This window comes from Carcharhinus amblyrhynchos, chromosome 4 (genome assembly GCF_965287045.1).
Source record: "Carcharhinus amblyrhynchos chromosome 4, sCarAmb.v2.hapA, whole genome shotgun sequence".
In the NCBI taxonomy this organism is placed as follows: domain Eukaryota; kingdom Metazoa; phylum Chordata; class Chondrichthyes; order Carcharhiniformes; family Carcharhinidae; genus Carcharhinus; species Carcharhinus amblyrhynchos.
The window spans coordinates 17192656-17212873 of NC_137327.1; the positions used below are offsets into that span (position 1 = coordinate 17192656).

General features: G+C 43.8%; 1 protein-coding gene across 1 annotated transcript in view; it reads right to left on the reverse strand.

Annotated features, from left to right (window-relative positions):
* Positions 1 to 20218, reverse strand: part of cdh13 (cadherin 13, H-cadherin (heart)) — a 971374-nt gene that overhangs the window by 74965 nt on the left and 876191 nt on the right. The window lies entirely within an intron of this gene.

Genomic DNA, 20218 nt, shown 5'->3' on the forward strand with positions numbered 1-20218 from the left:
AAATTTCCTCCAACTTTTTTTTTAAATGGACAGTTACATGACTGTTAAGATGACTGATGAGGATCAAGTGACTTCTGCAATGCCTACACAATGTATCTGAAAAATACCCCCCTATGTTTCTGAGTGTGAATCTTAACAATGATAGCTGGGCAGAAAGAAATTCAACCTGGGTAAATGTGAAGAACTCGTGCTATTACCTCTTTGAATGGCATGGTGGCATAGTGGTTATCACTACTGCCTCACAATGTCAGGGACCCAAGTTCAATTCCCGGCTTGGGTGGCTGTGCGGGGTCTGCACGCTTGCCCAGTGTCTGCGTGAGTTTCCTCCGGGTGTTCTGGTTTCTTCCCACAGTCCAAAAGAATTGCTGGTTATTGGCCATGCTAAATTCTCCCTCCGTGTACCTGAACAGGTGCCGGATTGTGACTAGACGATTTTCACAGTAACTTCATTGCAGTGTTAATGTAAGCCTACTTATGATGCTAATAAATAAACTTAAAACTTAAACTTGTACAGCCTTGGTTTTGGATTTGCAGATCATTCTGGACAATGGAGGTTGCTCATGTGATTCAAATTGTCTTCAGATAATGAACTATACTTATCTTAAGACCCAGAGAGAAATTCACTTAGATTGTATTGACTACCAGCAGCAGAACATCAGCAACTGAAAAGGCAGTAGGCTCACACATTGTTAAACTCTACAGATTGTGACAAATAAAGTTTCCTGGCTTGGGTCATTGTCTGTGTGGAGTTTGCACATTCTCCTCATGTCTGCATGGGTTTCCTCCGGGTGCTCTGATTTCCTCCCACAGTCCAAAGATGTGGAGGTTAGGTTGATTGGCCATGCTAAAATTGCCCCTTTGTGTCCTGAGGTGCATAGGTTAGAGGGATTAGCGGGTACATATGTAGAGATATGGGATAGGGCCTGGGTGGGATTGTGGTCAGTGCAGACTTGATGGGTCAAATGGCCTTCATCTGCACTGTAGGGTTCTATGATTTCTATAAAGTCTCCTGGCCTAATTCCAATTCTACGCTTGAAGAAACCTGATCTTCTGGACAGGTCACTTTCAAGTGGCTAACTTGGTGAGCTGCTGAGCTGTCATTTCTGAAGAAAATCCTGCGATAATCCCTAAGATATGGCTACCACAATTAAAACCAACTAAACTACCATTCCAGAGTGAAAATACCACCATCAATGGGCTCATAATAGCCGTGTTCCTGCGCTATGCCAAACACATGAAAATTTGGTGGACCACTTAAAGGTCCGTTGACCTCGGATGTGAATTTCTGGTCATAGGACATGCGTGGCTGGAAAATTCCGCCCAACCACTGGAATTCTGAAGCCCCACCCACCATGGAATCGGAGAGAGTGAGGGGCGGACAATGGAGATGTTTGTTGTCCTTGGCTGGGATTTTCAGATCTCGCTCAAGCGAGGCCGTAAAACCCCGCCCATTATCTTTCCCATAAATGAAATTGTATAATTGTAACTCTCCTGGTAAATGATAGCAATAGGAGGGCAAAAATGGATGATTCATTCCCAGCTTTTGACTAAAGAACCAAATATTTAGCATTAGCCTCGAAGATAAGTGAGCATCAACTGTGAAAGATAGTAATCGGAATAGACTGAGAAAAGGAAAGATCAGGAGGAGACTTGGCAAAGAGTTAGATTCCAGCAAGGGAGCAAAGATTAAAAATCGAAAGCTGTGATGGCATTAGCAATACCTACCCTAGGCAATCGCAGATAGACGTCAGTCAATTTGAACATCAGGCAGGAGAAAAGAAACAAAAGCAGCAAGCTGCTATATTTATGCATTTTCTGGTTTTCCTATTGTTCTTTTTGCAAGTCCCATATTTCAAAAGCAAAGGAAAGTTTCTTTATTAGTCACAAGTAAGGCTTATATCAATAGTGCAATGAAATTCCCATAGTCACCACACTCTGGTGCCTGTTCACGTCAAAACATCTAACCAGCACAGCTTTCAGACTGCAAGGAAAACAGAGCAAACCTATGCAGATACAGGGAGAATGTGCAATCTCTGCACAGTGACCCAAACTGGGAATCGAACCTGGGTCCCTGGCGCTGTGAGGCAGCAGTGTTACCCACTGTGCCACCATGTCATTTTCCAAGACAATCTTCCAAGGGGAGTGCAAAACAAGTTGAATCTTTTGAAGTAGCAGGAAACATGATGCACATTTTAGTTGAGGTACGGGATCACAGAAGTGCAGAAGGAGGCCATTTGGCCCACTCTGTCTGTACCAGCTCTCTGAATGGGTAACCCACCCACTGCCACACACCCATCTTCTGCCCTTAACCCTGCACATTCTTCCTTCTCAGCTAACAGCCTCAATTGTTTTTGAATGCTTCGAATGAATCTGCCACCGTACTCTCTGACAATCCAATCCAGACACTTTTTTTCTCCTACTGCTTTTGCATTCATTGCTAGTTCCTTCATGTCTGTGCTCTCTCGTTACAGAATCACAGAAACAAATTCTCATTTTAATTTTATATTATGAATAACTAAATATCAATTTGTGCCATTTTAAGAAAGGAAGAGTTTAGTGCTTTGGAGTGTAAAGAGTTCCTTTGTAGAACAGACCGAGAAACTGGGAGATTAAAATTGCAGCATGATAATGGGAGGGTGTGATTACAGAATTAGTGTTTGATGTTTAGATGGGCAACTTCCATTTTTAATATTGATAGTGTAATTTCAAATGAAAAGAAATTACACCAAAGCTTGACAAGAAAATGACAACTGCAAGTAGGCTTTGTAGGGAATAAATTCTCCCAAAGGAAAATTTCAAAATGTAGTACATCTGGTTTTTTTTACATGTGTTGGGGCAGCATAGTGGCACAGTAGGGAGCACTGCTGCCTCACAGCGCCAGGGACCCAGGTTTGATTCCTGGCTTGGGTCACTGTCTGTAAAGAGTCTGCACTTTCTCCCCACGTCTGCGTGGGTTTCCTTCAAGTGCTGTCATTTGAGCCCGCACAGTGATTTGCCCATTCATCCAACCTGCCCAGGTCATGCTGAAGGATCTCTATAGCCTCGTCACAGTTCACCCTCCCACCCAACTTGGTATCATCTGCGAACTTTGAGATGTGTTTGTCTGTGCAGAGTCTGCACATTCTCCCTGAATCTGATGGGTTTCCTCCGGGAGCTCCGGTTTCCTCCCATAGTCCGGAAGATATGCTGGTTAGATGCATTGGCCATGTTAAATTCTCCCTCAGTGTACCCAAACAAGTGCCAGAGTGTGCAACTGGGGGATTTTCACACTAACTTCATTGCAGTGTTAATGTAAGTCTGCTTGTGACACTGACACTAATAAATAAACTTTAAACGTAGAAACTCCAGTCAAGTTAGAGCAACTGTACTAAAACATTGACATAGAATTTATCAGAGACCTCTACCATAGTTAAGAGTTCATTTCCAGAATAAGTGCTCATTTCACAGCATTGAAAAAATTGTCTCAACTTACTTCTGGGATTCTGGCATTATTCCACTGTTCCTCTTGTTGAAATGAAGAACAGTTAATTTATCATTGCTTTGTCCCTGTTCAAATCAATGGGGATGATAAATTTGCTGAATGAAAACCATTCTGATTGCCACAGAGACTGTTACAGAAAAGGCACTGGTGAACTTAGTTCATTCAGCATGATTACAGAAACTTTATTTCACAGCTTAAATATATTTGTGATTTGTCGTGCAAACAGATCTAAAATTATATCAAATTTCAACTTTCTTTTCCCCCAAGTAGGCTGGAGTACTTCCCAAAAATTCTATGTGTCAAATTCGTGTGAAAACTGGAGTAATTCACAGTGGTTTTTTCTTAGTGGAGTTCAGAGAAGAATCTCCCACGCTCTGTGCACTACAAAAGCCGTCAGTGTGAATTTCATTAAAAACCAGAGGCAGAAATCGGTGCATTGAGCAGGATACTGCACATGTGCCGATCTGTCAAATCAGCGCATGCGCGTTAGCCCCGCACAGTTGGCCTCCCAATTGCTGGCCAGCTGGAATGCTGGCCAACCCCGCTTGATTGCTGACCAGCCCCGTGACCCTTGCACTGGCAGTCCCGCAACCCTGGTATCGGCAGCCTATACCCCCACCCATGGCCCGATCGTGCCCCCTAACCATTCTCGGGCCCAACTCCGAACCCCTTCTCTCGGCCCACCCTGATCTCCAGCCCTCCCAACTCCCCCCTGCAGATCCGACCGCCCCCTGCAGTGCCGACCCCCTCCCAGCAATCCTGACCACACCACCCAGGCTGAGCCCTCCCCGACTCTAATCGCTAGCCTCCCATTCTTCACCTTCCAATCCCTATGCAATACAGCAGCAGGACTCTCCACCAACACCGATTGCCCCCTAGGCGCCGCCCCATCAGCCCTGTCCCCATATTCCCCACCCCACTGGCACTGCCAGGGTGCCAATGCCCAGGGGGCAACCAAATGGGGGGCCCTGATTGCACCGCCCTTCATACTAGCTGGGTCCGGCTGCTAGCTCCCTGAATTGAGGAGCTATTCCAAACTCCGCTGGAGTGAAACATTGGGGTGAGATGCTAGTGGGCCTGGAGACTTCAGTTCCGGGCTTGCTAATCACATTCAAATTACATTAACATTTCTCCCCCCCACCCACTCTGTGCCTATTTCCAGTGTGCAGCTGATGGCATCAGAAATCCGGTGCTGGGAGATGCGCGCGGGACCAGACGCCCAGCATGGGTCGTGCTAATCCGGCCCCGTTGAAATCTCCCGGCCTGCTGTGCTAATTTATGAACACAGCCTGATGGGAGAATCGCCCCCATATGCTCACCTACCTAGGGGTAATCTTACAGCTGTTAACGTTGGCTGAAATACAGTGTGCTCAACTGAATTTTTTTTTGTAGTTTATCAGTCAAATGCTGCGATACGTCCAAATAATATGATTTCTTTAATAAGTGGAAATTATCTATTTAGTCATTGTGTAACAACATGTCACAACACAACAGAATAAAAAAAGGATCAAACAATGAAGTGCTTGACTGCAGCAAATCTGTTGGGAATTTGGGTTAGAACTTGGAGCCAAATAGCACAGTATTACTTGCGTGATAAAATTAACTTCAAACGTTTCTCCCTCTGGATCTTTTCTTTGCCTAAGAACATCATGTGTCACATCATTATCCTATTGTGTCCTCTCTACTCCCTCATTTCGTATTCCTTTTCATTTCCAGTTGAGAAGCCAAGTTCTCCTCTGAATTTTGCATCCTGTAATTATTGGCTTGATCAATGTTATGCGTCCACAGTTAAACTATAATTATTCTTACTGACGAACTCTGATGCATTTATATGAGGCAGCATTGTTTCTGAGCATCGTGCTCCTGCCGTTTCAGAATTTCTACCAACTCTTTTGCTACCCAGGGTAGACAAGATTACCTTGATCAGATCAGTCCCACGCACAGGATTTTATGGCCCTCACTCGTCCAAAAACCATAAAGTCCCTGCCTCCCATTGTCCACCCCTCGCCTGCTCCGATTTCCATGGCAGGCAGGACAGTAAAATTCTGAAGTCATATTATTGACAGCCAATGTATAACTGTCACTAATGCACAATGATTTCCCACACTAGATACAACAATAAAGAAACATGGGACCAATCTTTGAACCATTATGACACGGCCCCAGGGCTTAGTTGTATCCTAGATTGCTTCTGAAGTTCCTTTTGAATGGAAATTATGGACAAAGTAAGGCACTCTTCTTAAAAAATAGACAGCTTCCTACCACCGTCTCATGTGAGAATTATTTTTGTCTAACAATCTTTCTTCTTATTTCCCTAATTGTCCATTGACAATATTTTATTCCCGTTCAAATTGTTTCGCAATTTTCTGTCGCATAAATAAGTAAACAAATGCACTTGCTTGAAATCCCCGGAGGAACTGATAATCAATATGAATTATTTATCTGTTGGCTGCTTTGCTTCTGGCTCCTGTGTTTGCCATGGTGCATTCTGACTCAAAAATTAGGGAAGTATAAATGCAAAGTGGTGAAACTTAAGGGTGTTTGTCACCAATCTGGCCTGTTACAGCAAGTTCGGAGTAATGCTGTGCATTTTCAATAAGGATTTACAAAAAAATCCTTATTCGTATTATTTTTGAGATCAAATCAAATCATTCAAAAAATAATTAACACTGGCATAATTTAGTTCCTTTTGAATTTATTTTTTCAATGTTTTGCTTTACCAGTTAAGTGCTGATTGCACTATGGTAGGGAGATAGTGGGATTGCACCATTAGTGTCCGGGACTCAGTTGAAGTAGAAAGATGCTATACCTTTTAATCCAATTTCCTCATATTCAGTAAGTTCTCCCAGTTGGCCCCCTCAGCAATTCCACTGTTTAAACTTAGCTATTGAACAAGCAGGAAGAAAATGTTTGAAAATAGATTTTCTGTTTTTAATTTTTGATGAGATATTAATGGCCAACACTGCTAGCAAGATAAACGCAAATCTAATTAATTTGTCCTATAATATTTGAAAATAAAAATAGAAGTCTCTATTTGCCACAGTCCCATTGTACATTTTATCTATTCTAAACAGTTGAATTGTCAACAGTTTTGATCCCTGTATATAATAAGATTATGTTTCCAAACAAGGAATGGAGATTAATGCAAATCAGTGGGCCAAACTACTTGATTTCGAAAATACACGGTCATAAAGTGTACGCAATTTCCAGTTCTGCATTGTTATTTTAGTTTCTTGTTTATTTCAGGGAAATGTGCATTTTAATTGGCTGTATGCAATTATTTGTGTTGATAAATCCCTGTATACTTCATCAAAGCCTTTCTGATTCTAGCCTCGAGCAGTTAGCAATCATCACATTAAAGTCTCCAGTTATGTTGAAGTCCAGGTCATAGCGATCGATGTGCAAACAAATATTTTATTTAGCATGGAAAAAGTTAATATAAAGTTAACACAAATGCAGGTAAGGCAGCTGGTTTGATATTGCGGCCAGATTATATGGCAAATAAAATTTGCACAGCCCTACTGAACATGAGCGTATAGGACTTGATTGTCATAGACAGTAGTTGGTCGTGCTGCCTCATAGCGCCAGGGATCTGGGTTCAATTCCCAGCTTGGGTGATTGTTTGTGTGGAGTTTGTACATTCTCTCCGTGTCTGTGTGGGTTTCCTCCGGGTGCTCCGGTTTCCTCCCACAGTCCAAAGGACATCCTGGTTAGGTGCACTGGCCATGCTAAATTGTCCCTCAATGTACCTGAACAGGTGCCAGAGTGTGGCGACTAGGGGATTTTCATTTTCACAGCAACTTCATTGCAGTGTTCATGTGGCACTAATAAATAAATAATTTTAAAAATTAACAATAAATCAAAATGGGGTGAATTTGACAGCCCCTGAAAACAAGCAGTTAACAGAACTAGAGGGCACAGCTTCAAGATAATGGGGGGACGGGGTGCAGTTTAGAACAGAGTTGAGGAGGAACTTCTTCTCTCAGAGGGTGGTGAATCTCTGGAATTCTCTGCCCATTGAAGTGGTGGAGGCTACCTCGTTGAATATGTTTAAGTCACGGGTAGATAGATTTCTGATCAATAAGAGAATTAAAGGTTATGGGGAGCAGGCGGGTAAGTGGAACTGATCCACTTCAGATCAGCCATGATCTTATTGAATGGCGGGGCAGGCTTGAGGGGCTAGATGGCCTACTCCTGCTCCTATTTCTTATGTTCTTATTTCTTATGTTCTTAAGCACTGCAATGTGATATCGGCAGCACACCAACTTTTTGTTCTTGTGATTACAGTATGTAGTCGGACTCATCACTCTGCTGAATAGTTGCATTATTTGAGTTGGAAAGGACAGCGAATCCATCTGTAACCCATCATCTGCACTGCTAACCTCATGCACTGCTCAATGCACTACATCCCTATCACTCATCTATCAATGGTCTCTATCAATCAGAACTCAACCCTCGCATTCACAATTGACCTAACACAATTAGCATTACTGCACATCTCACTGGCATACCTCACGGCTTGCAGACATTGCCAACCATTCAGTGCTGAAAGCTACATCACACAAGCAGACCTCACCACAGCCACTGACTTACTTTTCTTCCTCTTCCAGGGCAAGTAATATGTAACAGGAGGCAGCAGGGACTAACCAGGTGCTCCTTGCACTCTGAAGGCTCCTTGAGACCCAAACTCGCTTAAGGTTGTCCTCCAATGCCATCTGCCTGATTTTAAATAGCCTTCCACCAACCATGTTGTAGCCCCTGGGTTGGCAATGCATAACAGCAGCAAGACAGGTAAAGAAACTTAGATCAGCACAAAAGGAATGGACAACATTGGTTAATTTATGCCTGTGTCCATTATGGCATGCTTCAATTTATCAACTTGGTTTGGGATGTTCGTTTTACATTTACTTTTATTTTTGCATTTGGTTCATTTATTTATTCATTGTTACAAGTAGGCTTATATTAACACTGCAATGAAGTTACTGTGAAAATCTCCCAATCACCACACTCTGGCACCTGTTCAGAGGCACACTGAGAGAGAATTTAGCAAGGCTGATGCACCTAACCATCATGTCTTTCGGACTGCGGGAGGAAACCAGAAGACCCGGAGGAAACCCACACAGACACAGGGAGAACGTGCAGATTCTGCACAGACAATGACCCAAATCGAGAATCAAACCTGGGTCCCTGGCACTGCGAGGGAGCAGTGCTAACCACTGTGCCACCGTGCTGCCCAGGCAGGAGGTGATGCATTTGGCATACAGCATCCAGTCTCCGACCTCCTCTTATAATCCTATATTTATGCGATGAGTCTAGTTATGTTTCTGGTCAATGACAATCTCCTGGATACTGACAGTAGAGGATTTGTGGATTGATTATTGTAAAGAGATAAAAGCTGATCTAACTGCAGAAAGAGATTATGGTTAAACAAGGCCTCTGCAATCATGTGGGAGTAATTGGTAGACACTTAAACAAATAACCATACTACAAGGCTACAAGGCTTTACACTCAACCTTACTGGAACATAAGTGAATTAATGTGTTGAAGTAGAACAGATGTTACTTTAGTGAGCAACACTATTGTTTAGCAGGCTTCTTAGCTGTTATATACAATTCATTCACTGGCTTTATGAACAGCGTTAGCTAAAAATAAATGGTGACATGGCAGGCACAAGTGAATGAAATGTTTGGAACTTAGCTTAGAAGAGGAGGAATTTTTCTTAGAAGGGTGAAATTGGTCAAGGATGAGATAAGAAAAGAGTGATTGACTGAAGAATAAGGCTCAAAAAGCTAATGGAAGGTGAATGATGTTAAAGTGAGCTTTTAAACCCAAGCTCTACTCATTGAACTTGACATTGTGTGGTGTATTTTGTAACAAAATAAATCTTTATAAGGCTAAATGGCCTTGTCAACAAGCCATCACTGTCTACCCCTGGAAAAAGAGAAACAAATAAGAAAGTTTGGCCAATCTCAGTGCAGAGAAACTCTGAAACGTTTTCCATGCTAACACTCCTGTGGAGTTAGAGAAGTCAGAAAGAAGAGATGCTAATGACGAAAAGGAAGAAGAAAGAGCTGTTGGCTCAAAGCAGCCATCTTGGCTACCCTAGATTCACAACTTGTCACAATTGTATATCTTTGCATTGCAATAGTATTATATTCCATCTTCATCTGATTAAATTCATCATATTGCTTGCAGCTAATCCTGATGGATTAATGTGATTAATGCCAACAATAACTATGGCCGGAATTTTCCGACCATTCACGCCAGTGGCATTTTCCCATCTCGCTGCAGTGATTGAAGATTTGGCTTGATGCTCAATCCTCCCTCTTCACTGCAGTAGGAGCAGGGTGTGAATGGATGCTAAAATGGCACCCTTTCTTTCAAGGATAAGAATTACTACACTGGACACTGTGCAATCATCAGTAGGCATCCCAATCTCTGATCTTACGATGGTGTATAGGTTATTGATGAAGCAAACGATGATGATTACACATAGTACACTGCCTTAGGGGACTTACTACTTTACCACAATAATAAGACATTGATTCCTGTGACAGGATATGCAAGGTTTTAATTACCTTATCCTGATGTGGTTTTTTAAAATTCACAACTGCTTTACAAAGTATGGTCAGAATCTATTTGATGGAGTCATTCGATACAACAACAATCACTTCTCTTGCTAGAAAACATGCACAGGCAGCTGAGATCAAGTGGATCCCTTGAAGAGTATAGAGGGTGTAGGAATAGAGTTAAGAGAGAAATCAGGAGGGCAAAAAGGGGACACAAAGTTGTTTTCACAGATAAGGCAAGGGAGAATCCAAATAGCTTCTACAAATACATAAAGGGCAAAAGAGTAACTAGAGAAAGAATAGGACCTCTTAAGGATCAACAAGGTCATTTACGTGCGGATCCACAAGAGTTAGGTGAGATCCTAAATCAATATTTCTCATCAGTATTCACTGTTGAGAAAAGCATGGATAGTAGGGAACTTGGGGAAAGAAATAGTGATGTCTTGGGGAGCGTACATATAACAGAGAAAGAGGTGCTGAAAGTCTTAAAGCGCATCAAGGTGGATAAATTCTTGTGACCTGATGATGTGTATCCCAGGAAAACTGTGGGAGACTAGGAAGGAAATTGCGGATCCCCTAGCCGAGATATTTGAATCATTGGTAGTTACAGGTAAGGTACCTGAAGATTGGAGGGTGGCAAATGTTGTGTCTTTGTTTAAGAAGGGAAAAACCTGGAAACCACAGGCCGACGAGCCTCCCATTTGTACTGGGTAAGTTGTTAGAAGGTATTTTGAGAGAGAGGATCGACAGGCATTTAGAGATGCAAGGACTAATTGGAGACAGTCAGTATGGCTTTCCAAGTAAAAAATCCTGTCTCACAAATTTGAGTTTTCTGAAGGGGTAATCAAGAAGGTAGATGAGGACAGTGCAATTGATGCTGTTGACATGCACTTTAACAAGACCTTTGACAAGATACCACATGGTAGGTTATTGCATGAGGTTAAATCTCATCGGACACAGGGCAGCCAAGTGGATACAAAATTGACTTGATGACAGAAGCCAGAAGGTGGCTGTAGATGATTGTTTTTTTCAAACTGGAGGTCTGTGTCCACTGGGGTGCCTCAGGGATTGGTGCTGGGTCCACTGTTAGTTGTCATTTATATTAATGATTTGGATGAGAATATAGGGGGCATTGTTAGTAAGTTTGCAGATGACATCAAGATTGGTGGCATTGTGGACGGTGAAGAAGGTTATCTAGGATTGCAATGGGATTTTGATCAACTGGGTCAATGGGCTGACGAATGGCAGATGGAATTTAATTTAGATAAATGCGAGGTGCAGCATTTTGGTAGATCGAACCAGGGCAGGATTTACTAAGTTAATGGTAAGGTGTTGGGGAGAGTTACAGAACAAAGAGATCTAGAGGTACATGTTCATAGCTCCTTGAAAGTGGTGTCACAAGTGGACAGAGTGGTGAAGAAGGCATTCAGCATGCTTCATTTCATTGGTCAGAACATTGAACACAGGAGTTGGACATCTTGTTGAAGTTGTACAAGACGCTGGTAAGGCCACACTTGGAATAGTATGTACAGTTCTGATCACCCTGTTACAGAAAGGATATTATTAAACTAGAAAGAGTGCAGAAAAGATCATGAGGATGCTACCAGGACTTGATGGTTTGAGTTATAAGGAGAGGCTGGATACACTGGGACTTCTTTCTCCAGCATGTAAGAGTCTTGGGAGGGTGATCTTATAGAGGTCTATAAAATAATGAGGGACATAGAACATAAGAACATAAGAAATAGGAGCAGGAGTAGGCCATCTAGCCCTTCGAGCCTGCCCCGCCATTCAATAAGATCATAGCTGATCTGTCGTGGCTCAGTTCCACATTCCCGCCCTCTCCCCATAACCCTTAATCCCCTCTCTTATCAAAAACCCATCAACCCGCGTCTTAAAAATATTTAGCGAGGTAGCCTCCACCACTTCAACAGGCAGAGAATTCCAGAGATTCACCACCCTTTGAGTGAAGAAGTTCCTCCTCAACTCTGTTCTAAACCGCCCCCCCTTTATCTTGAGGCTGTGCCCCCTAGTCCTACTATCTTTTCTGAGCAGGAAGAGTCTCTCCACCTCTATCCTATCCATCCCATTCATCATCTTATACGTCTCAATGAGATCTCCCCTCATTCTTCTAAACTCTAACGAGTACAAGCCTAATTTATTCAGCCTCTCCTCATAGCTCAACCCCCTCAACTCCGGTATCAGCCTAGTAAACCTCCTCTGCACTCCCTCCAAGGCCAAAATATCCTTGTGTAAGTACGGCGCCCAAAACTGCACACAGTACTCCAGCTGCGGCCTCACCAATGCCCTATACAGCCGCAGCAAGACCTCCCTACTTTTATATTCAATCCCCCTTGCTATGAAGGCCAGCATCCCATTCGCCTTCCTGACCACCTGCTGCACCTGCAAGCTGGGTCTTTGCGACTCATGCACAAGACCCCGAGGTCCCTCTGCACCGTCGCCTGCTGCAGTTTTTTGCCACGTAAGTAATAATCCTTCCTGCCATTATTCCTACCAAAGTGGACCACCTCGCACTTGCCAACATTAAATTCCATTTGCCATTTCCTGGCCCATTCGCCCAGCCTATCTAGATCCTTCTGTAGACTCTCCACACCCTCCGCACAATTTGCCGTTCCACCAATCTTGGTGTCATCAGCAAATTTCGACACCATACACTCGGTTCCCTCCTCCAGATCATCTATATAAATGGTAAATAGCTGAGGCCCCAGCACCGACCCCTGGGGCACTCCATTAGTCACCATCCGCCAATCCGAATAGCACCCATTGACCCCCGCTCTCTGCCTCCTATTTGACAGCCAATCCTCTATCCACGCTAACACCCTACCCCCAACTCCATGTCCCCTGACCTTCTGCAATAACCTCTTGTGAGGTACCTTGTCAAACGCCTTCTGAAAATCAAGAAAGACCACATCCACCGGCTCTCCTCTATCCACCGCCCTAGACACATCCTCATAGAACTCCAGTAAATTTGTCAGATACGACTTCCCTTTAACGAAACCGTGCTGCGTCTGCTCTATCAAGCAATTCCTGTCAAGATGCCTCGCTATTTCCTCCTTGATGACGGATTCTAACATTTTACCTACAACGGACGTTAAACTAACTGGTCTATAATTCCCTGCCTTTTGCCTGGCACCTTTCTTAAACAACGGCGTAACATTAGCCGTTTTCCAATCTTCCGGCACTTCCCCGGAATCCAGCGACGTCCGGAAAATAACCACCAATGCATCCACTATCACCTCTGCCATTTCTTTCAGAACCCTCGGATGCATTCCATCCGGTCCTGGCGACTTGTCCACAATCAGCCCCTCCAGTCTGTCGAGCACTGCCTCTCTAGTAACAGTAATGTCATTAAGACCCTCCAGTCCTACCACCTTTCCATCACTAACACCCGGCAAATTATTCACGTCCTCCTCCGTAAAGACAGAAATAAAAAAGTTATTCAAGACCTCAGCCATTTCCCCATCCCCTACCACTAGGTCCCCCTTCTCATCCTCTAAGGGACCAACGTTCACTCTAGCCAGCCTCTTCCTTTTCATATATTTATAAAAACTCTTGCTATCCTTTTTTATATTAAGCTCTAGCCCAGCTTCATAGTTTCTCCTACCCTTCTTTATCAACTTCTTTGTCAATCTTTGTTGACATTTAAACCTCTCCCAATCCTCTTCTCGCCCACTACTCTTAGCTACTCTAAACGCCTCCGCTTTTAATTTAACACTTTCCTTCACCTCCTTCGTTATCCACGGCTTATTACCTCTCCTCCTATGGTCCTTTTTGACCATCGGAATAAATTTCTGCTGAGCACCAAGAAAGATCTCCTTAAAGATCCTCCACTGATCCTCAGCAGACCTACCTTCCAACGCACTCCCCCAGTCCACATTCACCAATTCTTCTCTCATCCTACCGTACTCCCCTCTGTTCAAACAAAGGACGCGCGTCCAGGAACCCACTTTCTCCTCCTCCATCTGCACCAGAAACTCCACCATACAATGATCACTCTCCCCAAGAGGATCCTTCACCGCAAGGTCCCTAATTCTACCTGCCTCATTACATAACACCAGATCCAAGATAGCTCACTCCCTCGTTGGCTCCAACACGCACTGTTCCAGGAAACTATCCCGGCAGCATTCCAAGAACTCCTCCTCGAGCCCACCGCGTCCAACATGGGTCGACCAATCTATATGTAGATTGAAATCCCCCATAACTACGGCCGTCCCATTCCTGCACGCCGCACTTATTTGCGCGTTAACAGCCCGCCCCACCTCCAGATCATTATTCGGGGGCCTATAGACGACACCCACCAGCGTCTTCCTCCCTTTGCTGTTCCTAATCTCTACCCACAACGATTCCACTTTCTGTTCCTTGGCTCCAATATCATCCCTTGCTACCACCCTGATGCTATCCTTAATCAGTAGAGCTACGCCCCCCCCCCACTTTTTCCTCCCGCCTATCCTTCCTAAACACTTGATACCCCTGGACATTCAGCTCCCAGTCCCTGTCACCTTGCAGCCACGTCTCTGTCATGGCCACCAGATCATATCCATTTGTGCTGATCTGCGCCACCAGCTCATCCACTTTATTCCGAATGCTTCGTGCATTCAGATAAAGTGCCTTCATCCCAGCCTTCACCTGGACCCTATTTGCCGTAACGCCACCAACCATACTCACGCCCCCTACTCCCTCTATTATTGGGACATCCTCGGCCTCTTCCCTTACCTGTACCATCTCCTTAACTTTAGACCCCGTAATGTCACCTACCCTCGCACCCTCCCCCCCCTCTAATTAGTTTAAAGCCCTGTCTACAGTGCTCTTTACTCGATTCGCCAGCACTCTGGTCCCAGCACGGTTCAGACCAACCCCATCCCGCCCGAGCAGGTCCCACCTACCCCAATACTGATGCCAGTGCCCCATAAATGCAAACCCATTCCTCCCACACCAATCCCTGAGCCACCCATTCACTTCCTTAATCCTATCAACCCTACGCCCGTCTGCACTCGGTTCAGGCAGTAGCCCAGAGATAACCACCTTGTCGGTTCTACTTTTTAATTCCATTCCCAGCTTTTCATACTCCCTCCCCAGATCCTCAGTTTGCATTTTGCCTACGTCGTTGGCACCCACATGTACCACAACGACCGGATTCTCACCCTCCCACTCCAGGTTCCTCTGCAGCCCAGATGCGACATCCCGGACCCGAGCACCAGGCAGACAACACACCCTTCTGTGCACTTTGTCATTGTGACAAAGGACAGTGTCAATACCCTTAACCCCACTGTCCCCAATCACTACTACGTTCCTTTTCATCTTCTCCTTGCCTATGTCCTGCTGCATCACTGTACCGTGTGCAGTTTGCTCACCGACCTCATCTCCCTCGTCCTCGTCCAGACTGGAAGCAAGAACCTCAAACCTGTTATGCAGATTGAGAGGCTGAGGCCTCCGCTCCCCACCCCCCTTCCTCCTCTCAGCAGCCCCCTCTTATTGCTGACCCTTAGAGTTAGCCAGTCCAGGGGGGATGGATGTCACTTGCACCCCATTGACAATGGCACCCTCTCTCCCCCTGATGAGCCTCAGCGTCCGTCGCTCAGAGGCCAGCTCATTTACCCTGAGCTGGAGCTCCTCCAGCAACCTGCACTTACTGCAGACATGGTCACTGGGAAGGGCCCTGGGGTCCACCAGCACCCACATCATACAGAAACAACACATCACATGCCCCTCCATTATTCACTGTAGTAGTATTGAAAATTTCCACACGAATTCACCTGGCCCTTTTTCTCCCCAGCCCTTTTGATATTAAGCCCTAGTAGCTCACTCTGCTTCCTTCTCACTCCGCTGCCCGCTCCGACGCTGCCCGCTGTCTACACCAGGTCTCTTTTTAAACCTGGCGCTGATTTAAAGCTTACTGGCCCACAACTCCCTTCTAACCACTCCCTCAGAATTGTTAAAGCGGTAAATACAAAAAGCCCGCAAAAATGCTTTTACATGATTTAAACAGTTCTACAAGGAACAAAGTGCTTTAAACTTATTTAAACAGGTTTTTAACAGGTAAATTCTTATCTCTCTCTCTGCTCCAGCAAACAATGGAAGGCTTCATCAGCTAGATAATTAATATTTTTTTCCCAAAGGGAGGGGAGTCTAAAGCTAGAGGTTGAAGGTGAGAGAGGGGAGATAGAAAAGGGTCCAGAGGGGCAATTTTTTCAGACAGAGGATGGTGAATGTCTGGAGCATGCTGCCAGAGGTAGTAGTAAAAGCGGGTACAATTTTGTCTTTTAAAAAGCACGTAGACAGTTACATGGGTAAGATGGGTATAGAACGATATGGGCCCAATGCGAGCAATTGGGACTAGCTTTGGGGTTAACAAAAGGGGTGGCAGGGACAAGTTGGGCCGAAGGTCTGTTTCCATGCTGTAAACCTCTATGATTCTAAACCAGCCCATGGGGCTGAGATGTTTAGTCTTCAACAACCACAGCCACCTGTCATCCTTTGCACAAGATAAGCCTCATTCCACCGGGTAGTTCACCACCTAATTCCCATTGACTTCAATTTTGTTGGGATTCCATAATGCCACACTTGATCAAATGCTATCTTGATATCAAAGTCAGTCACTTTCACCTCTGCTCTAAAATTCAGGCCTTAATGAATGCATTTATCTGAACATAAGTCCCCAGCTGGTTTGACTCAATTTTGCGTCACACGTACATGTTGATGTGTACTCTGTTTGACTCACAGGTTAAGGAAGGGCAACTTCTTTAGCAATACGTGATGTGGTTAAATCTATTAGAATCTTAATTGCTTCTGGCTTTACCTCATCAATAAAACACTGATTCCTGTGACAGGATATGCAAGGTTTTAATTAGTTTACCCTGCTTCTGTTTTTTTTAAATTCACATCTGCTGTAAAAAATATGGTCAGAATCCATTTGGTGGAGGCAATCGATAAGACAACAACCACTTTTCTTGCTAAGAAGCCATCACATGTATTGAATACTCTGTGAGAACAAATGAAATTGCCCACTCTCCTGTCTCACTTGAGGCTTGTCAATTTTAAACCTCTGTTTTCTATTTTCCGCACACTCAGTCCAAACCCAACAACTTATATCATTTTAACGATTTGGATTATGCCCATTTCAGTAGTCTTCAATTAAAACAAACTCCTGTTGGCACCTCAGTTACATCATTGGAACACACACCACATCCCAGAGGCAAGATTTTCTCTGGGAGATTAAATAAAGTGTTCCATTGAGTGCAGAAAATTAAAAGTTTCAATAACTTTGAATACACAATAAATTTCAGGAAAAATATTATGATTATGAGATAATGTGCATATTTTTAAAAAAATTATCTTTGGGATATGTAGGACTTAGTTGGGTGGCACAACAGTTAGCACTGCTGCCTTTTAGTGCCAGAGATCTGAATTCGATTCCCGGCTTGGGTCACTGACTGTGTGGAGTTTGCAAATTCTCCCTGTGTCTGTTTCCTCTAAGTGCTCCAGTTTCCTCCCACAGTCCAAAGATGTGCTGGTTAGATGGATTGGCCATGGTAAATTGCCTTTAGTGTCAGGGGGACTTGCTAGGGTAAATGCATGGGATTATGGGGGTTGGGCCTGGTGGGATTGTGGTCAGTGCATACTTGATGGGCTGAATGGCCTCCTTCTGCACTGTAGGACTGAGTCAAAGAGTCGGAGAGGTTTACAGCATGGAAAACAGGCCTTTTTTAACATCTAATCGAGTCCCAATTGCCCTCATTTGGTCCATATCCCACTATACCCATCTTACCCATGCAACTGTCTAAATGCTTTTTAAAAGACAAAATTGTACCCTGCTCTACTACCACCTCTGGCAGCTTGTTCCAGGCACCCACCACTCTCTGTGTGAAAAAATTGTCTCTCTGGATCCTTTTGTGTCTCTCCCCTTAAACCTATGCCCTCTGGTTTTAGACTACCCTACCTTTGGGAAAAGGTATTGACTATCTAACTGATCTGTGCCCCTCATTATTTTATAGACCTCTATAAGATCACCCTCAGCATCCTACACTCCAGACAAAAAAGTCCCAGTCTATCCAGCCTCCCCTTTTAACTCAAACTATCAAGTCCCGGTTGCATCCTAGTAAATCTTTTCTGCACTGTTTCTTGTTTAAGAATATCCTTTTTTTTAATAGGGTGACCAGAACTGTACACAGTATTCCAAGTGTGGCCTCACCAGTGTCTTGTACAACTTCAACAAGATGTCCCAACGACTATATTCAATGTTCTGATCAATGAAACCAAGCATGCTGAATGCCTTCTTCACCAGTCTGTCCATTTGTGACTTCACTTTCAAGGAGCTATTACCTGTACTCCTAGATCTCTTTTGCTCTACAACTCTCCCCAACGCCCTACCATTAACTGACTAAGTCCTGCCCTGGTTCGACCAAATTGCATCACCTTGCATTTATCTAAATTAAACTCCATCTGTCATTCATCAGCCCATTGGCCCAATTGATCAAGATCCTGTTGTAATCTGAGATAACCTTCTATATGCTCTCTGCTGGCGGGATCAACATTTATTATCCATTCCTAAGAGCCCTTGAGAAGGTGATTGTGAACTGCATTCTTGAACCATATATAAAACTCTAACTTAAACTGCAGACCTGGGTAGAGCAAAACACTGTGGCACACCAGTCCCAAACATAATGGCTCACACCATTGATATTAAAGAATTGACATCAGAATGGCATCCTGAACAAGTTATCTTAAACCTCTAATGCTGTGCACTTTGATCAGGCACCTTGCCACACCATCTTTACAGTTTCAACAATAGAAGAATACTGGCAGCCAGAAACAAGTGAGTAACAAACTGCACTTCTGTTAAGTGAAGACAAGCTTTAGTTACTCATGTTAAAAAGAACTAACACAGCAGTGGCAGAGTCACAGACAGCCACTCACATCTCCATCAAACAAGACACATTGCTTGGTGCAGCATTCCTGGCAATTAGAAATGTTTTGGAAGATAGCATTCTCCTCCATCCTTGTAAAACAAATTAAGTCGTCAAAGAGAATTAAAATAACTGTGCTGAAGTTTTATTAATTTGGGGGGGGGGAGGAGTCTACAGTGCAGAAGGAAGCCATTCAGCTCATAAAATCTGCACTGATGCTTGAAAAGACCATCTTAGCCTGCACCCGCCTCATCGGCCCAATTCCCATGACCCTGCGCATTTACCATGGCTAATCCACCTAATCCACACATCTTTGGATGCTAAGGGGCAATTTAGCATGGCCAATCCACCTCAGCTGCACACCTTTGAAAATTGTGCAATTATCAGCAAATATCGGCACTTCTGACCTTCTAATAGAAGGTACTATTTGATGGTTCCATAAATTTAAATTTTCAGGGCCAGAATAGTCATTCAGCAGTAATTAGAAACTGAGTACACCATTAACAACTCAGCCACTCACTGAATAAGGTGATTTACAGCAAGGGTAATGCAGAAGTTGTTGCCAATTCAATTAGTTTGACTTGATTGCACTCTGGTGAGATTTGAACAGTGCAACGTGTGGAGAAGCATAAAATCCCTCAAAGCAGCTTCTGGATTTCCGAGTTTAACTGCACATGTGTGGGCTCCAGAAATTGCTGCTAGTTTCAGTGGAATAATGACAGCAAAGTCCAGGGGATCCCTATTCTTTGTAGTCGAACCATGGTGGAGGATGCTGACTGACCAGACAAGATATAAAACCAAGATACAAAACCTCCCTTCCATCAGAATTCCTCATGGGACAAATTTCACTTCAGTGCAAAATGCCTAGCAGGCAATTGTATACTGTAAAAATATTTCCCCACTGAATTAAAGATAAGTGTCAGATCTATTTAATGAATTATCCTTAAGAGACATTAAAAGGAAATTAGAAACCTCCTGTAATCCATGTATTGAGCGAGACACTACAACTGTGATGAGTTCACACTTCATTTCAATGCATTCTGTAATTCCTATTCTTGATTTAATTTCCATTAGCTAAAAACAATCATGTCCTAACTGAGGATAACATTGTTCCATAAATTGATTTTTATTTGGGATATTCAAAACCTATTTTAATATATCACATTCCTAACAACCCGTTGCATCTGCAGAAGGGTCATTTAGACCCAAAACGTTTGCCAGGATTTTATGATCTCGCTCAGGCAAGG